The following is a 15,750-nucleotide window of genomic DNA, read 5'->3' as shown; positions in this document are numbered from 1 at the left end:
TTTTCAATTCATCCGATCGCGGAGCGATGAGGATCGCCATTTCGCCGGAAATCAAGTGGAATAACAATTTCATCCCTCTTGTTTTCCACCGGCGACACCGCACATTTTTCAACCGACGTTCACGCATACCAACGCATAACGCGCGCATCGTTTTTCGAACGCGTTGTTCTCCGTTGTTTTTCCATCGAGTAAAAAAAGAAAAAAGAGAGAGAGAAAAAAAAAAGAAGGAAAAAAATGTGGCCGCGAAGTGGCGCCTCGACATACCCCTCCCTCACTGCTTGTAACTGTACAAACGACCGGGACAAACGGCTCGAAAATATTTGCTCACCCCTCCGTTAAAACATTCGCAAAATCACTTTTCCCTTTTGACGTGTCTCGATCCCTGGACACGTGTGGCTGGAAACGTGACATTTTTCTTTTTTTTTTTTTTTTTTTGTCAAGCTTGCTTTTACGGATGGTATTTCAATGTTAGCCGTGAAAGAATATCGTAGGTGAAAATGGCACTTTTTCACCTGAAACTTATCGATTAACAAACATCGATGAATTTCTTTCCTTTTTTTCCCTTTTTTAACATTCTCTTATTATTATTCCAGGCATTGGTGGTTTAGAATTTTAATTTTCATCGGGAATTTTTTTAACTTTATTTTTAAGTAATTAGTTTTTTAAGTAATTTATTTCTTATCGCGTCGTTTAAGAAATATGATTTTATTTATTTAACAACTTTGAGGTTAAATATCGATATTTTGACCGTTGAGACCCTCGTTCTCTGAATGTATAAATTTTTATATCGAAATTTCTAAAATCCTATCTTAATTGTGGAATATAATGGATCGCAGCAGTGATAATCTTGTACAGAATTCATAGACGGGTGTGCTCGTCTACGTGAAACGTAATCTTAGTGGAAGAGGGAGATGTTCCGACACCTGCGAATCACGCCAGGTGTTCTAACCAGTTTTATAGGCTCTATCTAAGTGTCGTTTCTCACATACTCGAATTTAGATGCCAGGAAGAATAAGACACGCGACACCAGAATTATAAATTTCTTATTACGTGAAAAGTGTACAATAACTGTCAAAAACTTCAACACTCACTCGTTTCGAACAATTTTAAATTATAAATTATAAGGTGGGGAAAATTTTTCCACAGCCAACTTTCAATACAATTTTTCAAACGCGATTTTCATTTTAAATTATACGCCAGCGTATCTATCAAATTGTTTAACAATATCTCTTCGTACGAAAAACTCTCCAAATGACCCTCCAAAGATTCTTTGAGGGAGGATTGAATTGAAGAAAATCAACAACCAAAAAAAGAAAAAAAGAAAAAAGAAACTTGCAAAGTAAGATTTTTATCCCTCGAGAAATAACAATAATCAAACATCACATTTCCTTTCTCCTTAAACGATTTCAATTTCAAAATTACTATCCAAGTAATTAACTATTCAAGCAAAGATTGAAAATTGTCTAAATTCTTCCGTCCATTGTTCCTTCTTCATCTCTCACGAATTCAAAGTAAAATTATTATACACCGCGTTGTAAATTCGCGTTGATAGCCAATCGCTCCATTAACGATTCGCGGATTAAACGCGATATAAGCTGGTGTGCGCTCAGTGGAGCAAGAAACGCGACCGATAAATCAATCCATCGCATTCCAGGTGATCGTGCTGCTCTCCATATGCACCGTATTCCTGACCTGCTGCGCGGGCCACGCAATCGTCTACCGCAAATCCGCTTACTCTGATCTCGAGGATTCGGCGACATCATCCGCAAGTATAAGTCCGAATTGGAATTCGGTGTTCCAGCAGAGGGATCGACACGCGCGAGACACGGTCCAACAATTCGACACGCTTCAACGCCCCTTCACCATTCGAGATTCGGCTCGACGTTCGATGGAACGACGCTCCTTAATTATTTTTCACGATTGAACGGGGGAAGATAATTGGGAATCGGGAGTGGAAAGATGAACTTTAAGTATTATTGGATTCAGCGGAGAGAGTTGTGATTTATAATATTTTTTTTCAAATTTTATGATCCTTTTTTTTGAGAGAGAGAGAGAATGGTGCTCGAACGTATAGTTTTTACATATCGGTTGGATGTGAAATATCTCGTGTTTTTGGTTATTTCGTTATTTTCCTTGTGAAAAATATTGTTGAAATTTCGTTTTGAATTGTCGAATGTAAATATTGCAGGGCACCGTGTCAGCGATCGTGATTGATTTACGAAATTTCGCGTTTCGAATTTTCGAGTCACGGGAGTTAAATTTGACGGGTTGTTGTTATTAAAGGGTAGACGATCGAATTATCGACATTCGTAAATGAACGAACGAAATCATTTAAACGATTTCAAATTTGGACTAGCGTTACAAATCAATTCACTTCCGCGCTCGTTGAACCAATTATTACTCTTTCGATCGTTAATAAGTATCGCGATGCTAGGATTCCTTTCCTCGAAAAATTGGCGCGCTTGGAAATACGAGTGGCTAAAAAAAAGAACTTTTCTTAATACCTCTCACCGTCGTTTCCCACTTCTCCTTTGCTTTATCAAAGTAGCTTCGTTCCTAATTTGCTTCATCGAAAGAAACGCTGATTGAAATCGACGAACGAGAGAAAAAAATATCGGGAAAAAAAAAAAACAAAGATGAGAATTTACAAGGAGAGCAGTATTAAGAAAAAGAGAAGAGAAAAGAAGGAAGGAAAAATACACGAATTACCAGACGAGCCCTTGTTTTCTGCGCGTTTTCATTACGCTTGCTCGACTTGGACTCGAGTGGCCTTCGGGCTCTTATCCTTGCACTTCCGGTTCAACAGGCATTAAGACGAGTATCGTTGACATCGTTTCCTGCAGATGCAGACGCCACCAGCCCCGTCTGCGAAAGGGATTTAACAAACGAAAGAATGCATGCGCCACCGGGAGGAGGACAGGGATGAAGATAAAGAGGGGGCGACGAAAACTTTCCATTCGTACCCGATATTCTCGTTGCCACGAAAAATTTGTATCTCGTACAAGTCCTCCCCCTCTATTTCTCTCTATCGTCGCGGCTAACTTCCAGCAGGATGTCTCTGACGTAGATGTTTCGAGAAATTCGTGTGGTAGAATTTTGTTCGAAAAAATAAAATTTCTCAGTGATAGAATCTTGTTCGAAATTACATTGTTTCTAAAAAAAGGAAAAAATATAAGTTTTATTTATTTCTTACATCTTCTTTCGAAAATAAAATTACGAAGAGTAATTTTTAATCCTCGCTGGTAAAGTGATGTCATCGAATGCACAAAGTTGCGGAAGAAATTGTGCCAACAACATTCGCGGTACAAACACGCTTGTCGCGTGGTTTTCCACAAATTTTCCCGCGGTCTCGAAGTTGACCGAATCCAGCCAACTTCCGGTTAAGTGGCCATTAAGACGTGGCTGCATTTCACGCGATGATAAGAATCGGATTTCCTTTCTTGGCGTGTTCACGGTTTCTAGTTTTAATTCTCTTATTGCTCTTGCATTGTCCAAGGACGAGGAAATTTTCTCCACTGATCTTTTTCTATGTTTTTCTTTCTTTCTTTCTTTCTCTTACCACGAATTATTGTTTAATTCAATCATTTCCGCACGGTTAAAGATTCTTTTTTCCTTTTTATTCTCCTTTTACATCGTTATTTCGTGTATTCCTAATTATTTGGACACAATGATCGAGGAGAAAAAGGAAAATAATGGAACATCCGACTGAAAGCATCGATCGATCACGTTTAACTAAGTTTGATTCGATTGTTAATTGATACGTGCCGTCATATTTGGACGGCCGTTTGTCACGCGATGAATGAATTGCTCGAATTAGATGGGATAGACGTTTAAACGGGCTGAAACGGACTTTCGGAGGATAATTGGCGAGAATTCGTTTTAACTGGACTGCGTTCGAGCGGTAATTTACTTGCATTGTCACATTAGTTTACAACGATTGTAACCCAAGCTTTCAACAAACAAATAGCAAAAAAGAGGCCGAAACTGGATAAAATAGAATCGAAAGTTAAAAATTAGAGAGATCCACTTTAAATATTGTATCAGAAGAATTCAGGAAAAATGATAAATATCCCCAATATTTCTCCGAATTTTAACTCAATAATCCCCGAAACGGAAGAAGAACAAATTGAAACAACGAACGCGTATCTGGTAAACGTGAATTTCGTGTCAACTCGACGGCCCCCACGATCGAATGCTCGCACTTTCGTGATTAGCGAAGTGGAAAAGAGTCGAGCCTCGCGCATGATTTTTTTTTATCGGTCGAACAATGTCGTGTAAGGGCCGATTATGGCGAAACGTGTCGTGTTTTTAAAGGCCGCGCTTTTATATCGGCGGCCCCGTGATTAACATCTGCACGATGCCCCGGCCGACCGCTAATTAAAAGCCAGATATTAGAAAATTTATGCTCGAATAAGGAAAGCGTCACGCGATGGGAGGAAATATACCAAAGAAGTTCAAGACACTCTTCACAGAGATTTCCATTCCGCGATTTTCCATCTACGAGCTCGTTGTTCCGATCAAAAGTGATAAACATGTCGAACATGCCGATTATACCCAACAAACAAGCGAGGAAAGAAAGAAAGAAAGAAAGAAGAAAGACTCGAGATAGGATTTATTCGTTCCAGCTAGGAACAAGTTAGAAACTTTACTCATAGTTCGAGCACGTAAATTCTGAAACTGGCGACTCGGCCCTCAAATTCTTTTCGAGCCTGGTCTCGAGACAGAGTCTCGTAAACCTTTCTTCCACCAAGCACAATTACGGAGGAGGGGCGGAACTGGGTTGAAACATAATTCCAAGGGGCCACGATATACGTAAATAGTAAGCCGCGCGAACTTTGGCGGATTAAACGGAAACCTTCAAGATGCAGGATGGAGGTGGAGCTTCCGTTTCGCCATCCTTTCATATATATTTTTAGAATCGTGAATGGAAGAAGCTACCTTCATGGAGATTTAAATTTCAACACCACGAGAAACATGCAGAAATTTTCTACGAATAATTTTCTCGAAGAATTATCCAATTATTAATTGCCGTTGTTAAATTTTCGCAATTCGGAAAACAGAGTATAAGACCTGGCTATCGACGGAGAAACGTGTGATTAAATTTATGGAAGAGGAAAGAAGCGAGGCCGATCACGAGATGAAGAGTTAGTTCGAGCGCGGATTCCTCTCCGGATATCCGGCAACGGTCCATAAAAATCGGTTGCTCTTCGTAAATCGGCGGGCATTCCGGATTTCCGGATTAGCCCCGTCCGCGCATCCGCTCATGCGGCTCGGTCACGTCGTCTCGTAAATTCTTTTTCGTTCGGCGGAGGAACGAAACTGGTTCGAAGGGCGCGAAAGCTACTCCTCCTCTTCCATCCCTTCCTTTTTGCTCTCTTGCGGAGGAAATTGGCCAGTGTTGGGATCGATTGTCGGACACGATGTTGCGTAAGGAGAGAAAAATTTGGAATTCCAGATTTTTGCAGATTTAAATAATCGGGGTGAATTGTAGATAATTATATAATGGTGATCTTAGGAAATTGTATTAGAAGCGTATCTTTTGAAATATAGTTTTGAAAAGTAGTTTTACTTGCTATAATAATATTTTCAAACCCATTTACACACGTAGAGTAGAATATAATTCTGAAAGGGTAGCTAGGAGCATCGATTAAAAGGGGTTAAAGAACACGGCGCAACCTCATTCACGCGAAGGGAACAAAAGATTCATTCACCCTCTACTGGCGATCCCTTGCCAGCCCCCGTCCTATCAACAATTCTTAATGAAGCCGCAAAAGCCACGTAAAAACTGTGCATCGAGGTCTTTTTATTTCAAACGAGCGTCTTAATTCCTTTAATTTTCGATAAAGAGAACCGTTTATCGTATTCGACTTTAATTAATTAATCGATCAGATTCTCTACATGAAAAATAACGCCGAAAGAACGATGGATCGCACGACGAATCGTATTTCCAAGAGCTGTTTACTCAATTTAAAGTATCATATCACGTGATTTTCTAATTATATTCACTGCAATCGACCAATTATCTTCCGCTTGATATTTACGTATCATTCAAAATTTCGAAAGAATTTTTTTCTCCCTCACCACGATTGCTTCTGAATCGAAATTCTCCATTTTCTGCTATCGTTCGATCGACGCAATTGGAAAGAAAAAAGTTGGAGATTACGCGTCCCGCGTGTGCGATCATCAACGCAAGTGCGATAACTGCGCCCTTTCGCACACGAAAGGGTGGTTTTATGGGCGCAGCACGTGGTCAGTGACGTTTGCACGCGTGGTGGAGGCCCATTCGCATCTCTCTCCGCATCCAGAATTACTCTAACTTCGACCATTCTCCCGCAGGACAACGATTTATTAATATCGCGGTCGGAACGGGCCGCCCTTTTATTTGGAACGCTCCGCAATCGGATTAACACAGCGCTCACTTCTCGCTTACGAGATTACCCCGATTACTCCACCTGGGATTTGATACAGGTATGTAACCAGGAAGCGAGTTAAGGGATGGTGAGGAAAAGAATATTAATAAATAGGGGGAGAATAATCATACGAGGAAAAAGAAAAGAGGATTTCGAACCCTAACTTTATATAGATTTTATTCTACGGTTATTTGTTAAATTATTATTAACTGTGAACGTTTGGGGGACAACGTAGCTCGATCGAGTTTATTTAGATTCCTTCAAATCAAAAAAAGTGTTTAGTTGGTAAAAATTACTATAATTAAATTGAGAATGTTTATTTGAATGTAATATCCAAGATGTGGTATTCCTTATGATATTTAAAGAGGATATGGTTTATCAAAATTCGATTTTTACACTTTGATAGATAAAATACACGATCATAATCAATTTTTTAATCTTGCTATTATACGTTGTACGACACAGTATTTGTGAATGTTCGATTTAAAGTATTGGGAACGTGAAGGAACGAGCTTTTTTCCTTCACGTGCACGGAGAGGAAGAATTTTACGATAGTTTCGACGAGAATTTATATGGAATGGGTCAGAGAAATGTATGGACTGCTGCGATAGACGTATCACTGAGGATGCTTGAACCAGAATGGTAAGGAAGAGGGTTTGAGATTGGACAAAGAATGCATGCCAAATCAAGATTTTACCTGATTGGATTTCCCCTAAACCGACAATATAGCACATGTACATAAAATGTTCTCTGTAATTTTAATTACATTGTCAAATTGTGAATTAGAAATCCAGTCGAAGATATAAAAAGATTTAAAAACAATGCGGAAATTAAATGATAAATGATAAATGCACGTTTCATAGTGCAAGTGAGTGTTATATAAAATAGAGAAAAAAGAAAATTTGGAAAATGTAGAGATTGGAAAAACGAGAATGAGGTAGAAAGAAGAATAAATAAAGATTATACACGAAAAAAGAAGAATAAAGATAGACTTAAGTGGAATAGTGAAGAGAGAAAAAGGTGGAATAAAATTAGGGATAATGATATAAAAAGAGAAAATTGGTCAAGCGTAAGAGTTAGAAATTAAAGAACGAGAACGGGTTGGAAGGAAAAAGAAGGGATAAAACAAAAAAGCGAGAACAGCGAGTTGAAAAGAATCTCGAAAAGAGTGCAAGAGAAATAGTTAAAAAGGGTGAAACTGGCGGGAGCGGGGAAAATCCAGAGGAAGATTAAAGCAAGTATCGAAGAGAAAGAACGATATGGAAGAATCGGCTGAAGGGAACTCGAAGAATCTTGTTAAAAATTCAACAAATGCTGAATTCGAAGTAAACAAAGAAAGATGATAACGCATATAACGGAGAAAAGTGTATCGAATCTCCAAGATCTCGACGAAAAAAAGCTTGGAAGCTCGAAAAAGAAAATGAAGGAGCGAATCTACAGAGGACCAAGAGAATGAAACTGAAAAAACGCAAAGGGTCAAAGATCGGTGGAATCGAACGGATAGTCACAATCCGTTGAAGAGGAGGTGAATGAAAGGGACGAAAGAATTCAAAGGACGAAAGAATCGAACGAAAAAGAGCAAAAGCAAAGGGAGACCAAAGGGATGGAGTAGGAGCGGAATCGGGGTGCCACGTAATGAAATAAAAGGGGGGGAAGGGAAAGAGGAACGCGGAGGAGGATCATTGGAAGGGAAACGTTGGTAATAAAGTTGAAAAAGGGGTGAGCGTTTATCGACGAATTAATCCGTATAAAGCGTTGTTACGCGAGAGATAACGTTACGCGAAGAGCAAGCAGGATCTTGGCCGGGTTTCGTTCAAATTATTTAACCAGAGATCGTTATCGACCTGCATACCCGCTGGATCACGATGTTTTTTCCCATCCTAGCGCCGTAATTGCCGCTTTTTCAACCCACCGCCGTCGCTTAACTTAATCGATTGCCAACTTTTTGCCGATCGAGCTTGTCGTCCCCGCGTTTACGATTTCACCCTACAACCGATACAACTCCCGATACATTGAACATTGAATCCTCATCCTCGTGGATCGTGGAATAGCGCATCGTTACGTTTTGATGTTCCGTTTTGATATTCCGTTTTGCTGCCACCCCCTCCCCCTCCCCTCTTTTTTTTCTTTATACGCTTTATAGGATCGTTCGACGAGGCATTTCGTTTACAATCGCGTTATTTTATCTCACGATTCGATCCTTGGTTAAATGCTCGCGTCGATGGGATCCGTCCGATGGAATATCGATGATGATCGGGGAGCGATTCTCGAATATCTGTTGTCGGTCAGTCACACACAGCGAGCGTGCTCGAAGGATTCACAGAAGAAGAATCCTGATGGAATTTTTTTCAGAGGATCCATGGTATAGGTTTATCATACGTACGAGCCGGTTATCCGGTTTCTGTTCTCGAGCGAGGAAATTTAAAAGCGAGGTATTGATTCGCGGCCGAGTGTTTTAATCCAGCCGGGCCATGAATCTCCGGCTCGTTGACTCGAAACGGCTCGTTTTAAGAAGCACGTACAAACACGTACGCGATAATTTAATCATCACGCTCGTGTAACATCGACAAACCCCCCTTCCCCAACAGCGTACCTACCACAACGTGGCGAGCAACTCGAGAAGAGTCCTCCCCTAACATCTTCGATCAAATCTTCCTCGTTCCCTGCAACGAGCATACCACTACTGCACCTTCCTTCCCACCACTCCTGGCTCCTCTCCGCTTGGGTCGATGGACTCTCTCTCTCTTCCGGTGCTTCCGTCGCCGCGTAACGCGAAATAAATCGTCCCTACCTCACCCCAGAGGAGGAAGAGAAAAAAAGCGTGGAGAGGCCCCCGTCAACAAGGCCTCGCTGGCACCGTGCCGTTGAAATTTCGTCGGTAGATTGTCTTCGACCGCGTTGCCAAACCCTCGAGTCATGCCTGGAAAAACGGGAAAAAAAAACAGAGATTTTCACCTTTTATCCTTTTCTTTTCCTTCTTTTTTTTCTCCCCTCGCCGAGGAAAAATTAATTTCCCCGCTGTGGTTACGTTAACGAACACGAAATCGAGAAAGAGGAAGAAAAAGAGAGAAGAAGAAAAAAGGGGGAAAAAACACCCTCGAGCGTTTAACAGCTTTCAATTAAACGAGAGAATTTATAATAATCTCTTAACTCGACGCGGAGAGGTGAAGTTTCTCTTTTCTCTCTCTCTTCCCCTGTTTTCGTAATCCAGTCGTTAATTTAGGGAGCCCGCCTCGCGATTTCGAGCGGCGTCGCGCGAGCTTTTCATCATCGTCAAACACGTTGAAGGGGAGGGGAGGGGAGGGAACAGAAGAGAGGGAGAGAAAAAAATTCTCTTCAAACTCTTCGAATGAACTTTCTCTCCGACGAGGTCTTTGAACTTTGTCCGTCTCTTCTCCTCCCACCGTAGCCGGGGGTATTAAACATCCGTGGACGAAGGGGGGAGGGAGGGAGGTGGCGAGAAACGAGGCTCGGCCCGCTTCCTCCTTGATATTGTCTCTTAACTCGGCCGCGTCTCGCTCTGGGACCTTCGTAAGTTCGTTTTAATAAACGTTGACGCGAAGCATATCTTCTCTGTGTGTCCGGGTCCTTTCAAGCTTCTTATCTTTCTTTGCGACGCCTCGTCGCAGAGGCCATGATCATTGTCCGTTTGATCTTGGGTAGAAAGAATGGTCCCATTCTAGGCTAGCTACTACTTTCTCCTCCTCCCGTTCTATTGATCCCAGTAGTGCATTAAACGTGTTTTCTTTTTTTCTTAATTCTGTATTCTTCGATTCTACAACGACGACACCAGGATAATTATTCTAAAAATTGCAATACTTCTTTTCATCCACTTCCAGTAAGAATTTAGTCCAGGAATAAGAATATACAAAATATATTTTCAAGATTCTTTAGATTTAATTTAAATTTAATATTTAATATCAATGATTAATATTTAAATTTTTCAATCCTTTGGATAATTCGGAACGAATTCAACCTATATTATTCCTTATCCTCGATTTTTCCAATTTTTATACTGATAAATCCAACCACGAATCCTCCTAGTACACGAAATTTCACGGATTATTCTTTTTCTCAAGGCACGTTTACAATGTTGCGGCATGGACAGCAGCATCGAGGACGAGACGAGGAACTCGACCACGCCGGCATCCCCGTGGACCTGCCGCATCTCCAGGTCTGTACATCCCCGTGAACAGGCTAAAGTAGTTGGGGGGAGACGAGCAACACAAGTTTCAGATTTAGCGGCAAGTTGCCCGGAGAAGAGTCGAACAAGCTCGCTAAGCGTCCAAGCCTCCCCTTTTAAAGAAACCCTCTCGGTGCCACTTAATCGATCCTGGCCGGCTTTTAGGACTAATACGTTGTAGACCATGTTACGAGCGTCTCCCATGCGAAGACGGTTTACAAGCCGAACGATCCATCTTGGAACGGCCACGACCTCGATCTTCTCGAGGATCACCGATTTAAGGTCGTTCCGATTCCTCTTCTCTTTTCAAGTCGCGTTGGAAATTATTTTTTCCTTCCTTCCTTTCATTTTTCTTTCTCCCTTTCATCGCGTTGAATTTTTGATTTCTCATCTTTGTTTTTCATTTCAAAAAAAGAAAAAAAAAGATTGAAGTTTTCGTTTCTCTGTGCTTCTTCTATTTCGCTCGAAAATCCGCGATGATCTTTTGTCTTTGAAATAGCGTGAGATTTTTTCTCTTTCTTTGAAAAAAAAAAAAAGAAAATTTCGAGCTTTTGTCTCCTCTTCTTTTCCTTCGAAGTAAATCATCGAAATAGTACGAAATTTTTATTTTTCCTCCGAAAAGATCGAAGTTTTCGTTTCATCCGGAAGAGAAAACAACGAGTTGGAATTCGTTGGTTGAATACGATAGTGGGTTTGTAGAATCCGTTGACTTGTTTGCCTCGCGCTAAGTAGAAGTTGCGATTGGAATTCGCAGAAATTAATCGTTCCTTCTTCTTCCTCGAGTTCGAATTGAATTTGGAGAAGCTTCGAATTTCTCGAGTTGTCTTTCTTTCTTTCTTTCTTTTTTTTTTTTTTCCCAAAACGAGAATTGTAGCGTGGAACTTGGAATTTCGAGAGTGTCGTTCTCTCGCGAGTGAATTAAAATTAAATCGAAAGTTTGGAAAGCAGGCGGTTCGAGTTAAAACGTTTCGAACGTAGACGGAAGTTGAAGCTCGTAGGTTTCTACAGGCGCGGCGAGTTATGGTAAATTGAATTTTGAAGGGAAAAAATTGAATCGCTTTCCCAAACGAGACTTCGAGCCGAGTTTTTCCTTCGATGGAATTTAATTTTAATCGAATCGTTCGAAGAAAATTAATTATAAAACCCGAGTCCCTCTTAAAATGGAATCTCATTTTAATCGAGTGATCCTTGCGAACGAATTAAACTCGAGGCAATCTTTTTTTTTATGTAAAAAAAAAAGAAAAAAAAAAAAAAAAAGAGAGAGAAAAAAAAATTAAAAAGCTTTGTAACTCTCTCATTATATCATCGTATGACTCGTATGACGTAGTTTAATGAACAATTGTTACGAAATGATACTTCTTTGTTAAATTTTACTGAACAATTTACAAATTCTAGATTATTTTATACGATATATCGAATCATAAAAATAGAATACAAAATTATGATAACAATGGAAAGAAACGTTTATAAAAAGAACCGAGCGGAAGTACGTACAGTAGTTAACGGGAATAACGAAAAAATTAATTGCCATGACTTACGAAAACAAGTTATAAGATAAACACACGGCGATAAATATATATCGGATGGAAAGAGAAATTAATTATCCTTTGTTATTATTAATCAAAGATATCGAATGCAAGTTTAAATAAAAAAAAAATTGACGAATAATTTAATAACAATTTTTAAAAACGCAGAACCAGAACTGAAAACTCGCAACAACATTTATGGAAACGATTTAACACGGATGAATAATTAATTCTTCTAATAAGGCAATTTTTCACCAAGTTCCAACGCGATATAACGATTTTAAAATTCCAAGATGAATCGAGATTCCGGCCGGCGAAAACACGGATTTGAAAATGCGGATCGCGCGCACGATTTTGCAATTAAACGCACGAGAATGGAAAGTAAACCGGCGGGGCCAGTCAACCAAGGACTCGTAAACGTCGTTATCCTGAATTCATTTCAAATCGGTATTCGATATGATTCGCGGAATGAAATTCATTAATGCAAATATTCATCGCGTCCCGTAATCCCATTGTCCCGGATAAATCGATTAACCGATCGATCCTTCTTCCGGCCCGTGATATTCTCTCTTCCCATTGAAATCTCCCCTTCCCCTTCCAACCATTCCCTCCCCAACAATTCCTTTGACCATTTGATAAGAAAATTGCTTCGCGTCTACTGTTAATCCGTGTCTCTTTTTAGATAATAGTTTCCTGGTTAGTCAATAGATAGAGAGAGAGAGGAGGATATTAATGAGGATTCGTTCGCAAATCGAGGAATTATTCGTTTGAAGGGATTTCACATCATTAATTAATTCTTTGGTTATTTTAAATTAGCAATTGAAATTGGCCTTCGTTCGGATTTATTTTAGTAGCTCGTTTGAAAAAGATGCCAATTAAATCTTCTACTTTGTTTTAACGAGAGGAGATGATTCAGAGATGTTGAATTAAATTTAAAGAAAAAAAAAAGTAACAATTAAGTTATCATATCGTGGAGAAATTTTGTCAGAGAAGGGGTGAAATAATGGAGAAAAACGACGAGTTAGAACTAAAAAAAGAAAAGAAAAGAGCACGTAAGAAAATATTAACACAATATTAACACAACAATTCTCGCGTCGAATTCTCGGATAAATGCAAGTTCGACACGAGCAAAAATGCGGGTGGCCTCGCATTTATGGGTAAATTATTTTTATCCACCGCACGTGTAAAGGGGTGGCTGTAAAAGAGCGTGGAGGTCGGTTGTCGGGCAAACGGGGTTGGAAAACGAGCGGATCGAGGCCAGTGTCCGTTAAAATGCAACTCCGTTTCTGCATGACCTGTTCGTGTTCAAAAAACGAGAAGAGAAGCCACGAGAGAAAAAAACGAAAAAAAAAGAAAATAGAAAAAAATAAGAGAGAAGAAAAGAGCGAAAGAAAGAAAGAAAGAAAAAAGAAAAACAAGGGAATTCGAAAAACACCGAGTGTCATAAATATTGAAGCGCAATTTTCCCTTCCAACCTGTCCCTCCCTTCTCTCACCCCTTTCCCTTCTTGCCTACTTATTTTCGAGTCCCTATTTTCGATTCGGTTCGTTTCATATCGCTCGACCAAGTCAACGAAGAGTACAGTAGTTCCATCGTACAGTACAGTAGTACAATTGGCAAGGATTGTTCGTCGACGTTGATCCAACGATTTTCGAGAGCGATGAGGACACACGAGTGCGTCAGGTGGCAGTTGGCCGAGGACGAAATTGATTCGAAAGCTAAGCCGTCGGCGTCGGAGAGCGCGGCGTGGAAAAGCGGCGATGCGAATTCATCACGAGGACTCTCCGCGAGCGCGTCGCGCATCGTCGAGTGTAGAGCTGGCTGCTCGTGTCGGCGAAAGAAAAAAAAAAAAAAAGAAAAAAGAAAAAAGAAAAATCAACCACAGTCCCTTTTCTCTTCCCTTTTGTTCCCCATTCTTCTTATATTTTATCGTACCTATTTTTTTCTCCCTCCTGGCATTTTTATTCGCTGTAATTTTTTTTTCACCCCCTCCTCCTTCTCTTTGCTCCTCCACTTCTCTCTGTCTCTCCTCTCTCCTTCCTTTCTCTCGCTCTTTTTAATTCGTTCATCACGGTTGAAACGAACCGAACCACGAGCAACCCCTCTCCTCCTCCTTCTTCTGTAACGATCTGCCCCGCTTTTCAACCAGATGACGCAGCGCGAACGATCGACCGGAATGATCGCGTTTAACGCGGATTAAGAGGAGATCGATGCCCCGATCGAATCGGCATTAATGGCCGTGAAAACGCGTCCGACTCGATTTTCGAGATTATTACGCGTCGCGCGCGACGATTTTAAAATTGCTACTTCTTTGAACGATCCTACTCTCTCTCTCTCTCTACGAATATATATATATATATATGTCTTTGTCCCTTGAAATATCATCCTCTTCGATTCCGTGCTCTCTATGTTTCTTTTCCTCTCACCCTTTTTCAGCCGTGTGTAAAAAGGAACGTTACGCGTCGAAGAAATTTTTCTTTTTCTTTTTCTTTTTTTTCTCAGCAAGCTTGCGGGTAAAGAGGATTATCAGTGACGCGATAAAATTGATTCGCGTCGCTTTGACAACAGATTATTGGCTATTGCATTAAATGCGCGGTGATATATTGTCGGCCGACCTAAATCATGATTGACATTGTTGTCAATTTTTACGCCGTTCTCGTTTCTCGTGGAAAAATTGATTTTGAAAAAATAAATAGATAAATAAATAAAAAAGAATGATTGCTTTTATTAATGATTAAAACGTTTCGAGACGATATCGACACCGGTGAGGGAGGGCGGGGGAATTCGATCGTCCGAAAATCTAATTTGAAACGTGATATAGAATTTTCGCGAGGTTTCGCTCGATCCTTGTTTTAATTACTCGACCATGTGACACGTTTGATTTGGACGAAATATATCGTCAATTTTTCAATTTACTCTATATAACCGGATGCATAGGGCGTGAATGGCGGACTGGCAAACATTTGTCCCGATGCGCGGAATGCTTAGCCATGATTTTCGCGTGAATTTCCTGTTAACGCCGTCGGCGTTGGAAAATCCGATTTCCCCGGCAAATCCTGAAATGCGGCGAGGAAGAACGTTTGTAACTCTTCCCTCGTCGCTTTTTCACTTCGCTACATCGTAATATTCTCGATAACGAGTCCTCTCCCTCGTCTCTTTATTTCCCTCTTTATCGAACGACGGATATCGGCCATCCCCGATTAATAATCTTGCGTGAAATTTACAAATTTACGACGCTCAATCGCTCTCTTTACCTTCCTCCTCGATCGTTCTTTCACCCGACTATTTTGCGTCCAAAGTCGAACAACAACGAAACGAGATTTTTTAACAACAAAAAAGTGGTTAAATAGGGATCCTTGTTGAAATAACTTTCGACGATTCGAACGTTGCCGTCCGTGTGTTTGTTTTATTTTCACTTTTTCGCATTGTTTTTCGAATTTTTTTATTTTCCTTTATTTCTGGCACAGCGCTCATTCGTCCGCCCCTCTATTTTTTTAAAGGATTTATCGCGTCAATCAACTAGGCGCGATCGAAAAAAAAAACAGATTTTATTTCTTTATTACGAAACAAAAACAGGTACGAATGAATTCGGCGCGGGAATTGTTTGCATCCGTCTATGTGTATTTTTAAT

The 15,750-nt window shown here is 40.3% G+C and overlaps 1 long non-coding RNA gene across 1 annotated transcript in view; it reads right to left on the bottom strand.

The window, feature by feature from the left end:
* Positions 1–410: 410 nt before the first annotated feature.
* The window catches only part of LOC114577516 (uncharacterized), a 54,932-nt gene continuing 39,592 nt past the window's right edge, over positions 411–15,750 (bottom strand). Inside the window, exon 4 of the long non-coding RNA XR_003697661.2 lies at positions 411–9,330. This is a non-coding gene — a long non-coding RNA (uncharacterized LOC114577516). The remainder of the gene's footprint in view (positions 9,331–15,750) is intronic.

This window comes from Apis cerana, linkage group LG5, assembly GCF_029169275.1.
Source record: "Apis cerana isolate GH-2021 linkage group LG5, AcerK_1.0, whole genome shotgun sequence".
NCBI lineage: Eukaryota > Metazoa > Arthropoda > Insecta > Hymenoptera > Apidae > Apis > Apis cerana.
Note: the sequence above shows the minus strand (reverse complement) of the source record. Positions and strands in the feature narration are given on the sequence as shown.